At 44.1% G+C, this 24,516-nt stretch overlaps 1 long non-coding RNA gene across 1 annotated transcript in view; it reads left to right on the plus strand.

Annotated features, from left to right (window-relative positions):
• The first annotated feature begins 1,865 nt into the window (after window positions 1-1,865).
• Window positions 1,866-24,516, plus strand: part of LOC144807866 (uncharacterized) — a 267,342-nt gene continuing 244,691 nt past the window's right edge. The window contains exon 1 of the long non-coding RNA XR_013606480.1: window positions 1,866-1,950. This is a non-coding gene — a long non-coding RNA (uncharacterized LOC144807866). The remainder of the gene's footprint in view (window positions 1,951-24,516) is intronic.

Below are 24,516 nucleotides of genomic sequence, written 5' to 3' on the forward strand. Positions count from 1 at the left end.
AACGCAACAAGTCATTGAAAGCGTATGTTTACCTTTTAATAAGTAAACGGATTCTAAACACGATTCTTTTTTAACAGTGATATAGATCTCTATACATGCAGAGATCTCCAAAAATTCAACAAAGCTTCAAGCCGATCATTGCCACACGGAGTGCACATGAGTAGGCTTAGAACTCGCTCGAATTCAAGAACCTAGCTTGCCACGCTTCTACTTGTATAACTCAGGAATTCATCACCCTAAACATGTTAGAGCAACCATTATTAAACATTCTTCGCATCCGCTATCACAGAGCACGTATTTCTATCCTATATGGCATTCTGCTAGATATACCTCTTTAGCTTCAATTTAAATAAATACCATATATAAGTATGCTGTGGCTTTGCAATGGATTGTGGGTATCCATATTCTCGCGTACTTTGCCTTTTTCCGTACAAGCAAACACGTCATACCAGCCAAGCTGCTGACCAATCTCACGGGTGTAGAGGGGGCGGGGCCTTGAAGGGGCGGGGCCTCCTGAAGAGAAGAACCGAAGAGGCACTTTTGAACCCCAACCTGTCCACAAACCCTCCCCCAGCCCAAAAAAAAACGAAACAAGCATTGGCATTGCCTGTTCAAAAAAAGTTCAGTGTTCTGCATTTCACCGTAATTGTTCGCAAAGGATTCCACACATCTACAGATGATCAAGTTATATTTTAACACATAAATGGTGGATCTTTTCTACCGCAACAACTCACTGGAGGCATACTGTTTACCTTCAAATATGTCAATGATCACTAAATACAAATCTTTTATAACAGTGATATAGATCTCTATACATGCAGAGATCCCCAAAAATTCAACAAGAATCGAGCCGATCATTGCCACACGGAGTGCACATGAATAGTCTTAGAACTCGCTCGAATGAAGAACCTAGCATGATACCCTTCTGCATGTATACCTCACGATTTCATCATTAACCATTCTTCGCATCAGCTATCACAGAGCAGGTATTTCTTTCCTATATGGTATTCTGCTAGATATACCTCTTTAGCTTCAATTTAAATAAATACCATAAATAAGTATGCTGTGGCTTTGCAAGGGATTGTGGGTATCCATATTCTCGCGTACTTTGCTTATTTCCGTACAAGCAAACACGTCATACAAGCCAAGCTGCTGACCAATCTCACGGGTGAAGAGGGGGCGGGCCTTGAAGGGGCGGGGCCTTGTAAGGTATTGTACATCTTCTGTGTCCTTTATTATTACTGCTCGTGTCAAGTCATGCTTTCTTTAACGTTCTATGTTCCATGCTCTGCATCCTCGAGAGAGAGAGTGTTCCTTCAAACATGTTTATGTTTGAGGGGTGCATCTCTCGAGGATGCAATGTCTGTTAAACTAATGTTTGACTCAAACTGTTTGTTGACTGGGCATTCAACTGATGTGCTTGTTACTTGCCAGTGGCGCTCCCGTGTAATGCTGATTAATGTGAATTAAACTTCTTCTTGGATTGAAACCTACGCCTGTGCTTCCTCTCTTTTAACAACGGAAGCACTCCATTACATTTGGCGACAGGATTTGGGATGTTTTTATCCTTTTCGGCATTTTCACTAATTCCTTGGCCCGTTATCTGAACCCTTTACGATAACCCCAGGAATATTTTTGCTCCACTGTGCCTAAATTTAAAAAGAAACGTGCGTTTCTCACCTATGTCTTTAAATGGATCTTCTATGAGGTTTCTTTGTCGTTTCAAAGAATTTTGTGTAAATCTTGGTTTCCTTACGGAGCTTCCTCTGTCCAAACCACGCGAGAACAGTCTCTGGTGACGTCATCGCGCAACGAAAGCACTTCTACCTATCGAATGTCTCCGTCTGCGCTCAACGGAAGTATTTCATTTTAGAAGCTGGTTCGTATACGCGTTTACTTGTATAGCCTTTGCTAAAGGTGTTGCACTTGAAAGAAACCTTCGTGAACATGGTATGTACTGTTTATTCACACTTTGCAAAATTATAAGTTTCACTATTATTTCATAAAATTGTGAAAGAAAAAGCTGCAAGAATTCAACTTCAATCCTTGTAATTTTCGACTAACTTTAACATGGAAAACAGTCAACAAGTAATTTTATTGAATACATTTTTACCTGTTAACAGCAAACCAATTGAACCTTGGAAAATATGGTTCAAAAGCTTTGAAAATTACTTAATAGCAATTGATGCCGAAGACTACACGCCTAAAAGGAAATTAGCCATTCTTTACAGCCATTTGGGAAGGGCTGGTAGAGAAATTTTTGGTAATTTACCCACTGCCATTCCACCTCCGGGCAGAGGTGAAGGATGGAATGTGTACAGGGATGCAGTTCATAGACTGAATATCAAATTTTTGGTTCAGCCAAACGTTATTTTGGAACGCTATAATTTTAGGAAGAGAAAACAAAATATGGAGGAAAGTGTTGAAGACTTCATTTCTGTATTAAGGAATATGTCAGCTGAGTGCAACTTCGGAGCTGATCTAGACATTTACATCAGAGATCAGTTCGTTTATGGTTGTTGCCATAAAAAAATTCAAGAAAGGATTTTGAGTTGCAGAGATCCTACATTGGCAGAAGTCATTGACATGGCTAAAAGTATTGAGAGAAGCATAGTTTCATCAAAAAGTATTTTTTCTGAAAACGCCGTCCCTGTTAATCTTGTTCAAAATGACGTATCAGTTAATGCATTAGCAGTTAGAAATAAGTTTAGCAAACCTCAACAGCCTCGCTCTAATACATTTTGTTTCAGGTGCGGATCAAGAACTCATCTTAGTAATAGCCCAATATGTAATGCTTTGGGTAAGAAATGTACAAACTGCCATAAATTTGGTCATTTTAATAGTGTTTGCAAAGCTAAACGCACTGTGCATGTTAGAACTGTTGATACTCATGAGCCTTATCAATGTGATAGCTTATCAGGTTTTGATGTTGTCCCATTAGAGACTGATATGCAACATTTAAACATCAATACTATTGAATTACCCATCATGCCCAAAGAGCTTAAGGAAATTTTGGCTCTTGATTCATGTGGTAATTTAATTGATAATGAACGTGTTCCTGTTCCTACTTGTCAAGTGTTTATTGGTAGACACTCACTTGACATGATGGCTGATTCTGGTGCACCAGTCACAATTGTTTCTGATGTCATTTTTGATAAGTTATGGGCCCATTCAACTACTTTATGTTAAGTTGACATCATTCCAAAGGCATATGGAGAAAAGAGCATTGAAATGCTTGGTGTCTTCATGTCTGATGTTACATGCTTGGGTAGGAAAACTTTCACTAAAGTTTATGTAGCCATTAAGGGAAAAAGCATAGTTGGTTGGCAAGATTTAGCCAAAATGGGCTTAAAACTTGTCCCTGGGTCTAAAAATCCAGTTCAATTGAATGATGTTGAAATTGCTTTAGTGGAGGGAATTGATGAGTCTTTTGTTAATGAAATTTTGAAACAATTCCCAGAAGTGTTTAATTCAAATGTGGGTAAAGTTGAAAAATTTGAACATCTTATTAAGTTGAAACCTGGTGCAATTCCAGTTGTGCACAAACTTAGAGCAACTCCCCTTAGTGTTAGGGATGATTTAAAGAGATTATTAGACAACATGGTGGCTGACAAAATCATTGAGCCTACAAACTCCTCACAATGGGTCAGTCCAATTGTTATTGTTCGCAAAAAAGATTCTAGCATCCGTTTGTGTGCAGACCTTCGGTCGTTAAACAAAAATATATTGATTGATTGTCATCCTATTCCCTGAATTCAAGATCTCCTTGTTGGTATTGATGGATGTAAGTTTTTCACGATTTTAGACCTGCGGAATGCTTATCATCAAATCCCTTTATCCTCAAAGTCTACTGAATTGACCACATTTATTACACCGTTTGGTGCTTATAAGTATTTAAGATTGCCTTTTGGCCTAGCCTCAGCCGCTAGCGTTTTTCAAAAGTTCATGGACTCTGTGTTAGGTAAAATTAAAAATGTTCAAGCATATCAGGACGATGGTTAGCTGATGCTAGGTGGCGCTGCTGAGACGTGCCTGAGCCGAGGTGTCCGTGGAGAGAGGTGAGAGGAGAGGAGAGGAGAGTAGTGTACGTCGCCACCGAGGCACTACGAACGAAGCCACGAACTGCGGGGGGCCACGGCGGACATTGTTGGCATTTCTATCCCCTTCTCCTCTCTCCCTCGTGAAGGCGCAGTCAAGCGGCAGCGGCGATAACGGAACGAGCCGCGACTGCGAGGAGCTAGCGGAGTGAGTGAGTGAGCTGCCGCCTGTGAGGAGCCGCGAGGAGGGAGCGGCCTCGCTGCGGGGAGCGGTGAGGGGGGGGCCGTGAGTGATTTGCCTGGACCGCGAGTGCTGGCATCAGCGGCTGGGACACACACGCCCACCTCCACCTCCACTGCACTGCACTGCACACCTCCAAACAATATTGCTCCCACAGTTCAGAACGCCTGAAACCGGTGCCCCAGCTGCTGGAGGCGGAGCGCTCCTCGGAGCTCCATGTGTCCCGCTTTACAATCCCCTTCAAAGGAGCCGCAAAACACTTTTCAATGCAACAAAATCCTTGGGCACGTCTGAGCGTGGCAGAGAGCTGTGGTGAGCTGCAGGTGAGCTGCAAGTCGCCCCACAGCGCGGCGGAGAGCCACAATCTGCCACACAGTGACACAGTGAGACTCACGGGGGGCAGAGGCTTGGCCTGTATCGACCAGCTGGGACAGCCGCCTGCAAGACACCTGGGACTTTAAGAGCACACCAGCTAACCCAGGTACGTGGCTACACGATATAGCCATCCCTGTAGGATAGTATTTCCTGCCCTCCACGGATCTGATAAAGAACACTGCCAATTAACTGCTAACTAACTGCATGGAGCTTACAAACATTTAACTGATTATTTTATCTTTAATGAAATTTCAATCGATGTGGCCCACATCTACTGTGATTCACTTATCAAATATTTAAACAAATAACTTCTATTGGGAAATAGCACTTATTCTCTTGATTCTCTTGATTCACACGCAGTGGTGACAAAGAGTTCAAGCCAAGACCTTCCTGGAGCTATGAGATCCGGAAAAGAAAGAAAGTACACAGCACCCAAGCGAAGGAAGTCCAAGCAACTAGACACAGCTGGGGCTCAGGGCCACGTCAAGCACACCCCAAAACCTCAGAAACTCAAGAGCCTAACTCTACGGGATTATTTTAGAAAGACTCCATCTAAAAGTACAGTACTAATACAACAATTAGAGCAATACCCGCAAGCCTCGGAGGTAACCACCTTTACAACCTCTGACCACCAAGGGTTTGACCTTAAAGCATCACCGAAAAATTGGGTATTTAACACCATGCCAGCAAAAGAGTCATCAGAGGTCTATCTCTTTGGGTCTACCTGCACTAACCAATACAGGGAAAACACCCAAACAGATTCTCTCAAACTGGAGAAGCCTTCCACCCCTCGGGCAGACGATAACGGGATCGCCCCTCTATTGCAAACACAGCTGGAAGACATCATGTGTTCAACAGAAGCCTCTCCCTTGCTGCTACAACTTCCACATTTCCCGATTATGCCACTCATGAGCTCTCTACAATAACAAACAACGACGGCCCAAATTCACGGGCAAGCCAGGCCACCGCTACTTAATGGTAGTTGCCAACCTCCAAAGTTGCTAACTTCACCAATAACAAAAACATTAACAGAACCAACAGACTTAAGTCCACTACATAAGTTATCTCCACCTTTTGGCCAAATAAGAAGTCTATGTCAAAGCCAATTAGCGCAGATGGCAGCAAAAGATCAATCCATGCCGAATTTGCCACTTTTCTTTAAAACCACCTCAAACTCCCCAAACCAGAGTCTCACTCTGGATGATAAACCTAATACAGAAGAGGACACTATGACCAGCGCTTGGCCCCAATTATTGCAGACCCTCCAACAAATTGTGACCGCACTTAACTATCACTCATTCAAGTTAGAGGTCCAAGTGGATCTACTAAACACCTTGGCACTCTTTACGTCAGGGATTGATGGCAAACTCGATCAATTGAATTCATTAATTCTAAGAGCGCAAGCATCTGCAAACTTTGTACAACCAACGTGCTGCTGCTCTCCAATTATTGACTCCCTCTCCCTGCTCCCAGATTGTCTTTCCACAGTTATCAGGGAAGTAAAGCAGCTGAGGGGGGGTAACGTGTCAGCCACATCGCAATCCATTAAACACCAAGAACAGGACAAACCACAGAAGGACTGTGGAAATAAAACACAAAAACAAAGGAAGAAGAAGCGGATATCAAAGGATCCACTAACCGCCTCCCATCGATGAACGACCATCCTCATAACGCTCTAATAAATCCAACACTGATAGTCGAAAACTGCATTCTTCCATCGTTAACCGGGCCTATAAACCAGTATGTCAAACCTGAGGACGGACGAATCAACAGCTCTGATTCTCCGCCCGCTCCATCAGTCCTGATCTCCCCTAGGCCCATTCCCCCTTGCAGCAAAAGAGAGCGTAAACGTCAACGAAAAGCGAGGCATAAACTTAGAGCTAATTCCAATCTGGCCCATCAGAACCTCTTCCCCATCTTCTCGAAAGCTGAAAATAAAAAACCCTCTTCAGAGCCCAGCACAGTGGTACCGACAACAATCCCAACAGCAACTTCGTACGGACCAACTGTGGACTCACCCATTCAAGAACTGGCGAGGAGCCCCCAGAGTCTAAGTACATCAACAACTACCTTGGCAATGAAAACAGAGGGTAGCGATCCTGCAACAAGTACAGGGGTGAGTCCAGTTAGGTCAAGTCACACTGGGCATGTGACAGCGGCAAGAAAATTTCAGCCTTTAATGGATCTTCCCTTTTTTGGAAATGAAAAAACAACGTCAAAACTGAGTCTTACTAAAACCATTTGCAATGACATAGCTGCTCGGATCAGACATACTTCACAATCAAAACAGGCTCCCCTCCAACCACCACAGAAGCCACATAAAAACAGATCCGATGCAACAATCGAAAAACAGATCCCCAAACCCACAATTGCACCAGAGCCGCGAAGCGACAACCAATCGTGTCATCGGATTTTATTAGCCCCCGAGTACAAATCTAAGGGGCGGCACGATATTCTCAACAGAACAAATCTGCTGAAATTAGCGGAAGGCATACCGGGGCTAGTGGGTCTGGACACGAATAATATCGAATCCATTGAATTTCTTCCCCCACGAGGAAATCAGCCCTCTGAGGTCACTGTCGTAACTTTCACGCAGGCAGTTTGGGCAGGAGCCTTTCTCGAACACAAGGCCACACTGCGGAATTGGGGGATCAGAGTGCACCCTTACTCAACGCCAGGGTATCCAATTACGCTGCTATCAGGAGCAATTACATGCAACAAGCCAGCCTCCATCAAAAATACAGAGTATGGGAGGCCGTTCTCTGTTTTAAAAAACGCCTCAGGGCCGGACACAGAACTTAAATGCCCTGAAACAGCGGCGAGAAATAATGAACCAGACCATGCCTGGAGATGGCTGCCAGTAGCATTGGCCACAAAAAGCAGAAACTGACCACCTGCCGCAGGCCCATCAGCAAAAACATACAATTCACTAAAACCATTCCCTCCGTCAGGGATACAACAGCACAGTGTGGCCAGTGGCAAGGGGGAGCCACTTTTCTCACTGTGCTCATGGAACATCTGTGGCCTACACCAAAAAATCCTAAATGAAGACACTATCAGCCTGATTCATGTAGGTAAATTGCACTCGCAAAGGGCCAGATTCTGAGAATCTGGCCCTTTGCGAGTGCGATTTTTGCATTTGGTATTCATGATACCAAATGCAAAAATCGCTATGTAAGAATTCGCATATTTGCGTGGAATGGCATTTAAGGAATCTCTAATAGAGATTCCTCAAATGCTATTCATGACACAAAACAAAATAGCGATTTTGGACTTTTGGGGCCGCTATTTACCGACAGGTCAGACCTGTCGGTAAATAGCAAAAACTCAGAAAAATGCTTTTAAAAGCATTTTTCAAAGTTGCATGTAGCACACACACATGTCCTTTGGACATGTGTGTGCGCAACACCTGTCCAAAAGTGCATTTTAGGGGTGCTACTGATAGAGCGCGCGAGGCCACCCGACCAATAGTTTTCGCCGTTTTCCGGCTTCAGGGCCCATATACTTTCAAATCACCATATACATCGATCAGGTGACTTCACGAGCTCTACCAATTTGTGTGTGTTCTCCCTACTAATAATTTTCAATGCACCCGACTTACCATCCACCGATGCGGGTACCTAATGACCACAATGAATCAGGGAGCTAGCTGTAAAGAAAAGGCAGCAAAATACAAACCCAACCAATAACATTCAAAATACTATTGAAATGACCACGGACAACTGGAAGTTTTAAAATGTTTATCTAAAGTTCATTATTTTCTTGCATGAGGTACAGTAAAATAAAGCAATCAATAACCAAGATAACGTAAATTATATAGGCATGAAGAAATAATGACAGGGTAATCATTCAAATGTAATATGGTATGTAGATGGGAAAAATACTATAAAAACTCAGAAATGTTTAAGCATGGACAGTTTATGCATGGATATCTATAGGAGGGCCTATAAAGAGTAACACGCTTCACTTAAGGTGAATGGGCCTTTGAACAATCTAGGCAATGAAGTTCTAGACCAAATCAGAAAATTACAAACTGCAATGCAAAATATAATCTCTATCAAATGAGAAGACATAGGAACAAACTTATGAAAAATATGTAATTGACTTTCAATAGTTGCGGAAAGGCATGGAAAATATAACATATGCAATGATGAACTTTATTAAAGCAAAAGTTAGAAATTCAGAAGGTGCAAGATTTTAAGAGTTTCAGAGCAATATTTACCTAGAATGGTGTGGAAACCAAACCCTGGCCACGGGTCAGTTAAGGACAGGAAACCCTCAAGGAAGGATACCCCTCAAAGGACAGCAGGTGCAGAATGGACACCCAGGACAGGACAGGATACCCTCGGAATAGGAATCAGGACAGGACCCTCAGGACAGGACAGCAAACCCTCAGGACAGGACCGCTCAGGACAGGACCGCACCCGCAGTTTGGAAGCAACGCCTGCGCTCCACCCGCTCTGCAGTTATCGATCAAGACCCCGATTGGGTCAGCGAACTCCCAGTAAAGTGCTTCACCAGCACTTTAAGGTTCAGTAGAACCTCAGTCTATGGTCAAATTCGGACAGAGTGCTTCGCAGCGCTCTGTATCTTCAGTCACCTATTGAGTGCGTTGGGTCAGTGACAGGTCAGCTAAACCAGACAAGTCGGACGGCTCCCCAGGGGAACCCAGGGTAGATATACAGTTTGGGGACAGCGTACCACCCCCCAATGTTGCAAAGTGTCAGAATCCCTTAATTTCGATTGGTCCTAAGGTAGGATTTGGGTAACACACCAATCACGACATAGCGCTTCAAGCCTACATTTGCATAATAGGGTACCGCCTAACTAGATTGGGGTTCTCATGAGAACTGGTGCAGAAATACAATGGCAACTTTAACATTGTTGCTCTGTGAGCACATATGATTGGTTCAGCCGAGTTTTCGGGTCGTTCTCAGGAGCATCTTGCTCATCACTGCCAACTGGCTGCGTTCCATCAGTCAAGGTCTGTTTAGGCCTCGGCAAGTCGCGCAGGCGCAGAAGAGACCTCCAAGATGGTTCCCGGCACAGACAAACCCCATTCCCCGCGGTACATAAAAAGTAAGCGAAAAACAAATTAATACATAATAATGTCATTATGAAAACACATCACAGGATTTGTACTTTTGACTCATCATCAAGAAATAAAAACTATTGCATTTTAAATGTTAGCTACATTGACACAGTCACAAAAGCAGTGGCACGAGCAGTACCACATGATAAGCACAGCTATGAATTACGCATGCGCATAACTTTCCCTCCACTTCTGCAGACGCGTCAGGACACGTGAGTGTGGCTGACGCATGCGCAGTAACTAAATACAAGCGGCGGCCATTTTAGATGACTCGAATAAATTATTTTAGTAAAACACATGTGCAAGCTTCACGATCCTTATCTAAACTAAACATAAATGTTAGTAGAACATACACTTGTTACCGTATTACACATAAACGAGGTTCTTGACTTCGGCAAGCCGCAAAATATGCAAAGCTTTGCTTCATCAATCCCCTCTTTGATGATATTTACTATCATCACAAATTATAATGGAACCAGATGCCAACTTTCTTTCACACTTTATAAAGTTCTATCTCTTCCAGCAACCGTTCTAACTTTTCTCTCTCAGTTTTAGTAGGGTGAGAAGTCTTCACCTTTTTGTATATCTGATCATTCACTTCCTCTAATTCAATCTCATCCACACTTCGTTTCACTCCTCTTGCATTTACCTCGTGCTTTTTGGTGCGCTTGCGGTATTTACAGCACAAGAAAATGGAAAGTATAATAAGACCTATAATACCAATTGGCATCAGAATTTTGAACAATAAGCTTTTACCTATGCTAGCAAGCCAATGACCTACATTTGAGAGACCATCTACCAGTCTCTTCCAGGCACTATCAACCTCGAGTGGTTTGAGTTCTTTTGCCAAATTAGTAATGTTTTTCACATATCTTTTGATCTGTACACTTTTATCCGGAATATAAGTGCAACAATGTTGCGCCTTCAACATCCGGCAGACTCCGCCCTCTTTCGCTAATAAGGTGTCAAGAGCAAGTCGATTCTGCAAAACCATTGATCTGATCGCAACCATTTCAGTATTGACCAGCAGAAATCCATGAGCTGTTTCAGTAGACAGCACATCTACTATAGTAGATAATTTGCAAATTCTGTGAGTGTTCAGAACCACTCCCACTCCAGGTATCAGTGCACTGAAAATACTACCCATAATTTCACCTATACTTTCTCTTTTACTACGCACTAAGCCATTAGTATCTTCATTGCTTCCAGCTTTCCCATTCACATGGTATATTTTCGGGAAGACAATACCAAAGTAGCAGCTTCCATACCAGTGATCCGGCAATTTGAAATAAGCCTTGTCTCCACAAATATAATAAATTCCAGGAAACACAGGCTCTGACCCATTTTTGAAACCCCAACCTCCAATTACCTTGTAATTATGTTCGCATTCACTGGAACCAATGAAAACATTATTATAATAGCTAGTCTTCTCGCGGTGAAGACATAGCTTGCCTTTCTTTTCAAAATCCAGCAACAGAGCAGGACCCGCTCCACCAGATGAGGTGCCTTCCATGTTCTCTGCCCACTTTGGCTTTTTCTGACTTTCGTCATTAGCCTTCTTTTGAATTATAATTCTTCTTTTCTCTGCCATGTTCAGGAACATCTTTTCCTGCTCACGCAAAGAACAAGTCAAGTTATCTCTGTGTGCGTCTGCTATGTCAATGTTACCTATAGTCAGAAAGTAGTCTCCCATATATCTTATGGTGTCACTTTTGGTATGTACAGGATTCAAGTTCCCACGTATAGGAAGTTCAGAAAAGATCACGTCATTGTTAGAGTAATAGTACTGTAACGGTCCCCTTTTGTAAAATAAACTAGCTAAAATGCTACAGGAGATTCCATATGTCAATGGCAGGTGATGGTATGTCACGCCTTCAGCCACAGAAGTAGGTAGCTTCATGCAGACATAGCAATCTTCAATTTCCATAGTCTCTACATAGTGTATTAACAAGTTTGCGAAAACATTTAAGTGTGTCTTGTTCTTAACTCCATGATAATGTAGTCCTCCCTCATCTGATGCTTCTAAGTTTTGTTTTGTTTGTCTCAGGGCTCTTTCATGTCTTGCTACACTCTGTGTTGTTAGCTCCTCACTGTCAGTATTTACAACTTCAGTAGGGACAATGTTAGTATCTTTACTTACAGCAAAGGGAATGAAAATTGTTAGTCCTATCCAGATAACTATCAGTACTACTACACTACATATACACACCTTGCAACACGTCTTAAAACGGCTGCAACTAGGTCTACCATTCACTGTTGAATCAGACATTTTGGCTCAGAAGGAGTTTCTCGACCCCTCTTTTTGGCTTTACACAACTAGCTTACTTTGTGCAAATTCACGGTGGTTCGTCTTCTTCTTCAGCTGAGTACTCAGGGACGGGCTCTCCGTCGCTCACGTCAGTTATATCAAGATCTTCAAGTTCTTCCAAAACCAGTGTCCATTCAGGAGACTTGTATTTCTTGTTTTGTCTTTTTAATCGTTCACTCCTTCTTTTGCTAGAGTTTTCTTCTTGCTCTGCTATCCGTGCACTTCTCCTTGCTTCTGCACGTTTCTCTTCCACCGTCTTTATCCTTAGCCTTAGTCTCTTTATGAACCTAGGCTCAAGGTTGTTTCTTTTCTTTAGTCTCTTAGTTGGTACTTGGACTTCACCTTCTTCTCTTATCCTCTTGTTCTCTTTAGCTTGTGGCAATTCTTCTCCACTTTCTTCTTCTACTTCCCCTATCTGGCTAGTTCCAGGGCTAGCATCAAATTCTTCTGCCTGGTTGCTAATCTGGCCTTGTTCAGGAATATTTTGTTTTTGGCTTTCGATTGTCTCTGTTTCTGTTTCTGTTTCCTGAACCCGTTCTTCTAACCCTCTCTGATCCTGTTCAAGCACTTCGATCTCTTGATTTTCTTCTGCTCGAACTATCACTCTATTTCTAGTCTCTCCCTTATCTGCATCAGGTGTTAGCGGTGGTGTATCGAACACCTGTTCTGTCCCTGTCTGACCTTCTCCTTCCTCAGTTTTGATGTGAATCTCAAGCGGCTGAGGTTCTTCGCCTGTGCCTTGCTTTTCCTGGCTAATCCACTCTCTACCTTCACACAGTCGTTCTCTTGTTCTGATGGGATCTTCGGTCAGATCAATCATCGGTATCCATTCTTCTGGCCATATGCTTGGCAGCTCGTCTTCAGCTACTCCTGGCTCAGTTTCCTGGACCTCTTCAGCAGGCTGGATTCTTGGCAGTTCGTAGTCAACTACTCCTGGGCCAACGTCTGCTGTTCCTGTAGCCTGACTGGTGCTGGGCTGCTCGTTGTCAGCTGCTTCTGGACTGGCTCCTGCAGGGTCCTCTGCTGGTTGCCCTTCTTCTGCAAATTCTTTGTCTGGTAATACCTTCTGGGTGTGTCCAGCGTGGATCCACTGGGGAACACCTGCGACCTTCACTGCAGTGGTTGTTACCAGGATTACTTGGCGTTTCTTTCCCCACCTTGGTGCCAGACAGCTTGATCGAGTGTGCTTCTTTATTTTGACCCAGTCTCCTGGAACCAGGCTGTGGAGAGGAGTCGTTGGATTGAGGATGCCGTCGTCTCCAATCTGGCGAGAGATAGAACGCACTTGGTCACCCAATCTTCTGCAGTATTCAAGCACCAAATCATCAGTAATACTCAACAGTTTGCTTCCTGGCACCCATGCTTGTCTCATTACTCTTCCCATAATGATTTCATGGGGACTTAGGCCTGTCTTGCGGTCAGGAACACTTCTCAGTCCCATCAGGACCAGGGGCAGGGCCTTCACCCAGGTCATGCCAGTAGCATTTGTCAGCTTTGCTAGCCTGTTTTTGATAGTTCCATTTACTTGTTCCACTATTCCAGAAGCCTCTGGGTGGTATGCACAATGCAGTTTCTGCCTTATTCCAAAGGCCTTACAGAGTTCAGCCAGTATTTCATTCTGGAAATGTCCACCCTTATCTGATTCAATAATGTATGGTATTCCGAATCTAGGTATCAGTTCTTTTAGTAAACACTTCGCTACTGTCAGTGCGTCACTTTTGGGAGTAGGGTAAGCTTCTACCCATTTCGAGAATACGCACACAATGACAAGGACATATCGCTTTCCTTCACAACGGGGCATGGTGATGAAATCAGTCTGTATTTTTATAAAGGGACCCCCTGATCTCCCAATTTTGCTCAGTTCAACCATTGTCCTCTTGCCTGGGTTCATCTGTTGACATGACAGGCACCTCTGGCAGAGGGACTCTGCTACCTTCCTGAACTTTTTACTGTACCAAGTCTGTTGAAATACCAGAATCATGGCATCCCTACCAATGTGTGATCCTTCGTGTATTAATCTTGCCATTGTGCCAAGCAAGTGTCGGGGTAACACAGGCATACCAGTTGGGCCCAAAATCACACCATCCACACGTCTCGGTCTACACCCATCCTCCTTCCATTTCTCTCTTTCTTGCCAAGGAGCCGATTCCTGCCACTCTCTCACTTCATCCCAAGTAGGCACTTCCTCAAACACCTGAAGCTGGCAGCTGGTTCCTGGTCCCCCTCGTTTTGGATTTACAATATACCGATCTTTGGCGCACCATTGGGCCACTCGATCAGCATAATCGTTTCCCAGTGATACTTTGTCCATGCTCTTTTTATGAGCAGCACATTTTACCACTGCCAGTTCTCTGGGCAACTGGATGGCCTCTAAAAGGTCATGAACAACCTTTGCATTCCGAATGGGAGTACCTGAGGAAGTCATGAATTCCCTCTGTAGCCATAATTGGCCAAAGTCATGCACAACTCCATAACAGTACTGACTGTCAGTATACACTGTTATGCGTAAGTCCTTCCCAATTTTGCAAGCTTTTATCATAGCAATCAATTCGGCTACTTGTGCAGACTTGATGCTATATAGGTAACCTGCTTCTTCAATTTTTGTAAAAGAGACTACTGCATAAGCAGCACTCAGGCCTCCTAGTTCATGTCTTAGACAGGAACCATCCACAAATAGTTCTTTATCATGTTCAGGCAATGGCGTTTCTTTTATGTCTGGGCGTGGTTTAGTACTGAACTCTGTCAGGTCAATGCAGTCATGTTCATCATCATCCCCACCTTCCATTTCCAAGGGGTCGGGGAGCAAAGTGGCAGGGTTCAGAATACCGCACCTGACAATGCTTACATTTGCTGCACCCACAAGAATCCTCTCGTATTTAGTCAGCCGACTAGGGGTGAGATACTGCGTTTTAGTTCTGGTCAATAGAATTACTACTCCATGCGAAACATACACAGTCACAGGATGTCCCATGACAATGGACTCGCTCTGTTCCAAACTTGCACAAGTAGCAGCTACTGCTTTCAGACAGCCTGGTAACCCAGCAGCTACTGGGTCCAAAGTGGCAGAGAAATAGGCCACAGGCCTTCTGGTCGTGCCATGTTCTTGAGTCAGGACTGACAATGCGCAATTATCGCGAGTGTCACAGAATAAGGCAAATTCTTTGGAATAATCAGGCATTCCCAGCGCAGGGGCTGTACACAGACAGTTTTTCAGTCTTGTGAAAGCCATTAGGCTTTCATCGTCCCACTCTACAATATCTGGCATTCCTCTCGTGGTCATTTTTATCAAAGGCCTGGCTAAGGCTGCAAATCCCAGAATCCACTGCCTACAGTAGCCTAGTACACCCAGGAACATTCTGACATCTTTTTGAGTACGGGGCAACTGCATCTTTTGAATTATTCTCACTCTTTCTGATGTGACTTTTCTGACACCCTTTTCTATCTGGTGTCCTAGATATTTCACTGATTTCGCACAGAACTGTAGTTTGTCAGGGGCCACTTTATGCCCTTTCTCACACAGATGATTTAGGAGGGCAATGGTGTCAACTACACAGTCCCTATGACTTTTAGACGCCAGTAGAAGGTCGTCTATGTACTGCACTAACACAGAGTTCCCAGGTAAGATCAAAGTCTCTAGACATTTTTTCAAGATCTGATTAAAGATAGAGGGGCTCTCTGTATACCCTTGAGGGACCCGGTTCCAACAATACACGTGACCCTCGAAGGCAAAAGAGAAAAGAAATTTGCTGTCGGGGTGCAGGGGTATCGAAAAGAATGCATGACACAAATCAATCACAGTGAACCACTCAGCATCCCAAGGAATCTGGTACAGAATCACTGCAGGGTTCGGGACAATAGGGCAGCAAGGAACTACAATTTTGTTTACCTTTCTCAGGTCTTGCACTACCCTATACTTGCCGCTAGGCTTCTTGATGCCCATAATCGGTGAGTTGCATGGGCTGCTCATTACTTCCTGTATGATGTCTCCTTCTAATAATTTTTGAATTTCCAAAGTGACACCTGCTTTCACTTCAGCATTCATTCGGTAGGGCCTAGTGTTAGGATATACTGCATTGTCCTTGATGGCTATCTGTATGGGATCCACATCTTTCATCAACCCCACATCCTTCCCAGTGAAATCCCACACCTCTGGCTTTACTGCTTCCTGGAGTTCTTGGGGCAAGTCCTGCAGGGTCAATCTTTTAATTTCTGAGTCAGGTCTAAGTAACAATAGTTTATAAATGCCATCTTCATCTGGGGTCTGTATTTCAACACCCTTTGGTGTGCAAAAGATGGTACAGTTCATTTTGCACAGCAAATCACGACCCAATAAATTCACTGGACTGGTGTCACAGACGACAAATCTATGCATCTGTTTAAAATTTCCAATTGAAATCTCCATTGGTTCGGTAACAGGAGTACTAATCAATTGATTAGATACACCCACTACTTGGATATTTTCTCCCGAGAGGGGTAGGTTTGGAACGTCCACTGTTCTTACAGTAGAACGGGTAGCGCCAGTGTCCAACAGAAAGGTGACATCATTTCCGTCTACCTTTCCTTCAATGTATGGTCCAGACTGGTCTACCGGCAAGGAAGCGCCAAGTACGCACTCCTCGTCCTCCCCTCTCAGGCCCCGTCAGTCCTGATCATTACAAAGGAAGGTATCATTTAGCAGATACTGCGAAGTTGCTGTATTTCTGTTCTCACCGCTTTCCCAAACTTCTATCTCCTCACCCTCTGCTTGCTTTCCCCTGTATACCTGCTTGGGTGCTCGAGGCACCTGAACTGTTTTTACCTGGGGTTGAGTCTTTCTTGGCCTTTCTTTCTGCGTCTGTGGATTTAAATCAGGAGTATTTGCATTATCATTCATTAATTGAGGACACTCGTTACGCCAGTGTCTAATTTCGCCGCACTGATGGCAGGGAAATTTCTTCATAGCCTCTTCCCTGCTAAATTTTGGCCGGGGCTTTCCTCCACCCCCTCCCCCAGGACTTTTGTTCTCAGCATTTTTAACCATGTTACTCAATTGTTTTTCCTGTTGTTCTGCGAGCTTCACCTGAGCCCACATCACCTTTTCCTTAAGGGCCTTTTTCTTTTCTGCCATCTCGTCCTCGCAGTACTTAGCGTACTGCAGGACCTCATCCATTTTCTTTGTATGCCAGCAGATTTTATTATCTTTTATCCACTGGCAAATTTCAGGTCTTAAACCATTTACAAACCTGTAAATAAAGTGCGTCATGTCCTTCAAATCGATGTTATCAATACCACTGTATGTTTTAAATACCTGCAATAACCTCTCATAGAAGGAGTGCACTGTCTCGTCCCTTTCCTGTGTTGTTCTATCTATTTTTGTCCAATCCGTCTCCTTTGCGGGCACCTTTTCTTTCAAATGCTGAATTACCTGCTCATATTTTCGCATGACATCCTTTGATGGCTCCCCTGTTTCCTTATTTCTTGGGTACTCCTCACTGGGCCAGTCTATGGCTATTTTACACTGGGTCCATAAATCTACTGGAACCACAATGTCGAAAAACCCATCCAGGTCTTTCCACAGACATTTCTGTACCTTCACGAACCTCTCCACCTGTCTGTACCAGTCAACTGGCTTCTCTCGTAATTTTGGAAAATCGTTCGTGAAGGACACAATATCCTGCCTAGACCAGGGGACATGCACATATTTCCCTCCTGGAACTTCGCGCATGGGGCATAACTGCTCAGGTTTTTCTACCTCCCTTAAAGTAAATTCAGGAGTCACTTGTCGGGAGCGAACCTCTTCCCTCTTTTTCGCCCACCTGCTTCTCCATCTTTCCACATCTCCCCATTTCTGCAGTACCCCCATTAATTCTTTAATCTGCAGCTTTTTTCCCGCCACATTCAGGTGCTCTATATCTTTGTCTGAGAAGTCTGCTCTGTACGGTTTCTGTAAGGGCTTGGATTTTGAGATATCTACCCCCATACTAACTGCTGTTTCGCTCAGTTTTTCGTGGAGCACTCTGGTGTTCCTTGTAAAGCTTTTACATATGAACGACAATTCTTCTTCAGAGTAAGTGTTCAATCGATCCAACCCCACATTTCCTGCCATTAATTCTTCTATTTCTACCCTCAGTTTGTAGAGGTCTAAAGGTTTCGTTTGCGGAGTCTGTTTCTCTAATTCACGACTCCAACTCTCAATTTCATCTGGAGTTACCAGAGAGACATTCCTAGTACCTGTTGCTGATTCTAATTTAATCTCTTTCGCATTAAAAGGGTTATACCTCTGCTGCATTCCCTTTCCGGTCGGTTTGTTTGGCAAGTCCAAGAACGCAACTTCAGACTCGCACTCACTGGAATGATCATCTATGATTATCGGTTCCTGTCTCGGGGTTGCCATGACTGGGGTCATAACTGGAGTAATCGGATTTCCCTGACCATTTCCGTATAACGGGACCACCGGTCCAATAGTTACTGGAATAGTCAATGCCTCAGGACTGGTATTTAACTGGGAGATTTTCTGAATTATTTCTGTCCTTTGTCTAGCTAGAGCCTCTTGCTCTTTTTCCACTAGTATCCTTCTTAAAGTCGTGTCCTGTAATATCTGTGGGGTCAAGGGAGGAGTAAAACTCGGGGCAGTAGGATGCGTTTCACTTGGTCCCCCACCATAATTTGGTTTCGGAAATAAAGTTCCAGTGTTAAAGGACCTGCGTTCTTCCCCATATGGAGGTTGAACAAAAGGCAGTCCTGAATTTGATGGTTTCTCTTCGCTTTCATACAAGGGTCTGGGGAAAAAAACTTTCGTACTTGAATATTTTTCTTCCTGGCTTGCGGGCACTTTGGGATATATATCCCTTGTCTCCGCCGGTTCGGGTTTCTCAGGATAGGGCAATACTTGACCACCCCCTCCCAGTCCTAAGAATCTGTCTTCTTCCTTGAGGAAGTGGCGTCGGGGAGCATCTCCTACACTGGAAGGTCGGGTTCCCTCATTATAAGGTGGCGGACTTCTGGTACAAATGTCATCTAGCAATTCATCATCTGATTCCCCCGGACCCCCCCAATGTTTACACTTTTCGGTGCTTTTCTCACCTGCTCCAACGTTATGACATGCCGGCATCATGGGAAACAGACCCTCAACAATCATGCTCTGCCTCCACTGTTTCATCCTTTTATCCCTGGACTCCTGTTTCTGCCTGGGGTACCACTTGGTCAAACCCTTGTCCATTCGGGGTCTTTCTCTTTCAAAAGCCTCAATCTCCCATTCCTCTAATGCCTCATACTGCGTTAGTCTTGGCCTGGGATGCAGTTCATTCATTCGGGTTCTTAAATTAAATAAGATCCTTCCATTGAAAGTACCATCTAACGGAAAGGCCAATACTCCGTCATCTTTTGTGTACTTCACCCAATTCTCCAACCACACACAGGTATTGTACCCTCGGTCAAACATCATAAATGAGGCAGGAGTATTAGGTGGTGGGACAAGAACACCTTCCCTAGATTTAATCGGTTTGTCCGTTTTAAAATAATTTTTCACTTTACTTACAAGGGACATTTTTCTCTTGGTTCCGTACATAATATCGTATCTATTAGTCTTCCACTGATCCCTTTCAAACCCTAGGTGCCTTGGATCAGGTCGAGTTCCTGTAGTCTGCGAGTGCCACATACGACTTCTGCGCTAAACTTTGTTTACAAACTACCTCCAATCAGAACGCGCTTCAGAAATTCGTGCAACCAATGGGTGCGCGACACTAAATAAGCTCCGCCAATGGGTGCGCGGCCCCTTCGTGAGACAGTTCCCACGCTCCGGCGCTCACCCCTCCTTTACAATTCCAGCTCCGCTACCCGCCCGCTGCTTCTACCAATCCCAGCGCGGCACAGAGTGACGTCAGAGGCGCTTCGCGACTGACTCCCTCCCTTCACAAGGTAACGGAAACTTTCTTTCTTTTAAAGTGCTCAGTGCTTGGTTATTTTACAACAAATACACATTCGCCACAGTGCTCAAGTGTCTAGACAGAGAAAGAATTGTTTTACTGCAAGTAAACTACTTCCATTTACTTTTCACTCGCTGCGGGCAGATCTCTTCCGCCTACCCTTCACTCTAGCATCGGTGAACCTGTTATTCCCCTAAACTCATCCACTTCTTTCCGGGATATATTCCGAGTTTAAGGTTTCTCAGCGGACCCCTCTGCTTTCACGTTAGCTCCGAGGAACCTGCTACTCTTCCGATGTGACCCTTACTAGGTTACGCCACTATGGGAATTTTGCCAATGAACCCCGTCACTGTCATTTATTCACACATGTATTCAGAAAAACCCTAGTTAGTGCTTCCCGGTTATCCTAACCTGCACCTAACTTTCCTCGAGCCTGTGACCTCAGGACAATGGATTCTATTCACCACTTGCCCTTTCAATTCCCCAGGGAGTTCGGAGAACATGAAACGATACGGTTTACAAATGCATGGATTAGTACATATAGCAATATAAGAACAAGAATAATAACAATGCAAAAATTCATGAGTTTCAGCAGCGTATTCACAAGAGAATGATCAGGTCTCTTAGAACAGCCGCTCTTCTAGCAGCATCAATATACTAGCAGCTTCCGACTCAACTAGTCCAACTAATCCCTGCCTTACTCTCAACTAGTCCCTAACCATCCTCTAGCTACCAGAAAAACTGATAGAGCGCGCGAGGCCACCCGACCAATAGTTTTCGCCGTTTTCCGGCTTCAGGGCCCATATACTTTCAAATCACCATATACATCGATCAGGTGACTTCACGAGCTCTACCAATTTGTGTGTGTTCTCCCTACTAATAATTTTCAATGCACCCGACTTACCATCCACCGATGCGGGTACCTAATGACCACAATGAATCAGGGAGCTAGCTGTAAAGAAAAGGCAGCAAAATACAAACCCAACCAATAACATTCAAAATACTATTGAAATGACCACGGACAACTGGAAGTTTTAAAATGTTTATCTAAAGTTCATTATTTTCTTGCATGAGGTACAGTAAAATAAAGCAATCAATAACCAAGATAACGTAAATTATATAGGCATGAAGAAATAATGACAGGGTAATCATTCAAATGTAATATGGTATGTAGATGGGAAAAATACTATAAAAACTCAGAAATGTTTAAGCATGGACAGTTTATGCATGGATATCTATAGGAGGGCCTATAAAGAGTAACACGCTTCACTTAAGGTGAATGGGCCTTTGAACAATCTAGGCAATGAAGTTCTAGACCAAATCAGAAAATTACAAACTGCAATGCAAAATATAATCTCTATCAAATGAGAAGACATAGGAACAAACTTATGAAAAATATGTAATTGACTTTCAATAGTTGCGGAAAGGCATGGAAAATATAACATATGCAATGATGAACTTTATTAAAGCAAAAGTTAGAAATTCAGAAGGTGCAAGATTTTAAGAGTTTCAGAGCAATATTTACCTAGAATGGTGTGGAAACCAAACCCTGGCCACGGGTCAGTTAAGGACAGGAAACCCTCAAGGAAGGATACCCCTCAAAGGACAGCAGGTGCAGAATGGACACCCAGGACAGGACAGGATACCCTCGGAATAGGAATCAGGACAGGACCCTCAGGACAGGACAGCAAACCCTCAGGACAGGACCGCTCAGGACAGGACCGCACCCGCAGTTTGGAAGCAACGCCTGCGCTCCACCCGCTCTGCAGTTATCGATCAAGACCCCGATTGGGTCAGCGAACTCCCAGTAAAGTGCTTCACCAGCACTTTAAGGTTCAGTAGAACCTCAGTCTATGGTCAAATTCGGACAGAGTGCTTCGCAGCGCTCTGTATCTTCAGTCACCTATTGAGTGCGTTGGGTCAGTGACAGGTCAGCTAAAACCAGACAAGTCGGACGGCTCCCCAGGGGAACCCAGGGTAGATATACAGTTTGGGGACAGCGTACCACCCCCCAATGTTGCAAAGTGTCAGAATCCCTTAATTTCGATTGGTCCTAAGGTAGGATTTGGGTAACACACCAATCACGACATAGCGCTTCAAGCCTACATTTGCATAATAGGGTACCGCCTAACTAGATTGGGGTTCTCATGAGAACTGGTGCAGAAATACAATGGCAACTTTAACATTGTTGCTCTGTGAGCACATATGATTGGTTCAGCCGAGTTTTCGGGTCGTTCTCAGGAGCATCTTGCTCATCACTGCCAACTGGCTGCGTTCCATCAGTCAAGGTCTGTTTAGGCCTCGGCAAGTCGCGCAGGCGCAGAAGAGACCTCCAAGATGGTTCCCGGCACAGACAAACCCCATTCCCCACGGTACATAAAAAGTAAGCGAAAAACAAATTAATACATAATAATGTCATTATGAAAACACATCACAGGATTTGTACTTTTGACTCATCATCAAGAAATAAAAACTATTGCATTTTAAATGTTAGCTACATTGACACAGTCACAAAAGCAGTGGCACGAGCAGTACCACATGATAAGCACAGCTATGAATTACGCATGCGCATAACTTTCCCTCCACTTCTGCAGACGCGTCAGGACACGTGAGTGTGGCTGACGCATGCGCAGTAACTAAATACAAGCGGCGGCCATTTTAGATGACTCGAATAAATTATTTTAGTAAAACACATGTGCAAGCTTCACGATCCTTATCTAAACTAAACATAAATGTTAGTAGAACATACACTTGTTACCGTATTACACATAAACGAGGTTCTTGACTTCGGCAAGCGCAAAATATGCAAAGCTTTGCTTCATCACTACAGGGCGTCCTTTGGACACCCCTGGCACCCTTAAAATCGCTATCTTAGTTGCGAGTAGCAAATTGCTACTCGCAAATCCCCATTCATTCCTATGGGCCTCTTGGCCCATAGGAATGAATGGGGAGTATTTGCGAGTAGCAAATTGCTACTCGCAAATAAAGAACATGTAGGAATCGCTATTTAAGTAGCAATTCCTACATGAATGCCGTTTTGCGTGTCCTCATTAGCGAATCGCTATGATTCGCTATTAGGGACACGCAAAACGGCATGTACATGAATCAGGCTGTATGTCTTTCCTGGGGGAACATGTGGCAGTTGCCCTGCAGGAAACCTGGGAGCTTGAGGGTCGCCCCATTGAAGGATTCATTGAATATCGGAAGCAGGCACTGAGGGACAGCCGCTTCGGCCACCCCAAAGGCGGGCTCTCCATATACGTATCCAACAATCTAAAAGGTGAATAGAGTCAACTTAACTTGAACGAAGACTGGCTATTGGGGGTCAAAATCAAACTACGGAACAGACAGCGATTGCTTCTAATTATAAATGTGTATATTAATCCCAACACCCGCACAAAAAAAGATCACCTGGCCAGATTTTGCGAAACAATGAACGATATAGCCATAGAATACCCCAACTCGGACCGCATCATCACTGGGGATTTTAATACGAACCTTTTTTAGGGGAATATAGCAGACTCAGAAGGTCCCAATCTGACCAGCATTATTGAGGATGTCTCCCAATCTAGACCCCCTAAGCAAATTTCCAATACACTAGGCGAGGTCACCGCATTGAGGCTTTACAACGCAGGGTATCTGGTGGTGAATGGAAGAACAGCAAGCGATTCCCCCCCAAATTGGACCTGGTCAAATGGAAGAACAAAATCCTACCTGGATTTCGCTATCTGTAACTCGGAATTCCTGTCCAATCTGGCCGGTTTCTCCGTCCTGCCAAGACTTGAGAGCGACCACAGGCCATTGGTCGTTTCCTTTGCTACAAATTTAGTTCTCCATAAAAAGGCACCATCTACATACAAAGGAATATACTCCGACAACCTAAAACGCCTGAAATGGAGTGAGGCTAACGGACAGTGCATCCTAAAAACCAGCAAGGACTTTATCACGTGTGCTCTAGACCAAATGGCCTCCCCAACAGCAACATGGTCGCAGTTATGCACACATTTGATCAGAATTTATCCAGCTACAAGGCAGGGCCTAAACCGCACACCACCAGTAGGAGCAACAGCACTCCCCATGATAAAAACATTAAAAAGAATGAGAAATAACGCACTGAGGTTGCTTTTAAAATCTCCAGAGAACAGCAGCCTCCTTGACACATATCGTCATGCCCAAAAGGCACTTAGGAGGGCAGTTACCCAAGAGAGAAAGGACCAGGAATCTCAATTCTTGGTTAAACTAGTATGGGAAAGCAAACAACAAAACTCAAAGACATTTTGGTCTCTTATCAACAACATCGATCGAAATACAACATCCTTCGGATCAGCAAACATCAAGGAAGCAGACTGGATCTCGTACCTAACAGAGCATTTCCAGGCACAAAACGATCCTGATTGCCCTGGATTAACATGGATCTCTGACACTGGCACGAGAATAACATTGAATCCTCCATTTGATCAAATGCAGGGGCCTTCCTTATTCGCGGAACTGTCTGAAGAAAGAGTAGTCAAAACACTGACTAAAGGGAGACAAGATGGAGCACCAGGCCCGAATGGCCT

Source organism: Lissotriton helveticus, chromosome 1_2, assembly GCF_964261635.1.
Source record: "Lissotriton helveticus chromosome 1_2, aLisHel1.1, whole genome shotgun sequence".
Classification (NCBI taxonomy): domain Eukaryota; kingdom Metazoa; phylum Chordata; class Amphibia; order Caudata; family Salamandridae; genus Lissotriton; species Lissotriton helveticus.